The sequence below is a fragment of the Charadrius vociferus genome, unplaced genomic scaffold (genome assembly GCF_000708025.1).
Source record: "Charadrius vociferus isolate BGI_N301 unplaced genomic scaffold, ASM70802v2 scaffold1578, whole genome shotgun sequence".
In the NCBI taxonomy this organism is placed as follows: domain Eukaryota; kingdom Metazoa; phylum Chordata; class Aves; order Charadriiformes; family Charadriidae; genus Charadrius; species Charadrius vociferus.
In genome coordinates, this window is record NW_009649704.1 from 754541 (window position 1) to 754962 (window position 422).

Here is a 422-nt window from a genome sequence, read left to right on the forward strand (position 1 = left end):
GGTGCCATGGGGACCGTGCCATGCGTGCCATGGGGACCCTGCCGTGGGTGCCATGGGGACCCTGCCATGCGTGCCATGGGGTCCCTGCTGTGGGTGCCACCAGGCTGCAGGAGGAGGCATGTAGCCTGCAGGTGGGCTCCTCATCCCACCTCTGCCTGCAGCGTCTCTCCGGTCCTGCCTTACCCTTGGGGGGTAAGGAGAGCCAGGAGGGCTGACGGAGCAGCATCTTTCCCCTCCTGATGCTGCTAACCGGGTCGTGGCCGGGCTCTGAGGGTGCGCTGGGGTTTGCGGTGCGGGTGCTGCGGCGAGGCTGGCCGGCTTCTGGCTCCAGCTCCAGTTTCCCTCACCGCGGGGAAAGGCTCGGCGCTTTTCTGCTTCTCTCTACTCTGCGGCGCGGGCAGGAGCGCGGCGGGGGGCGGGAC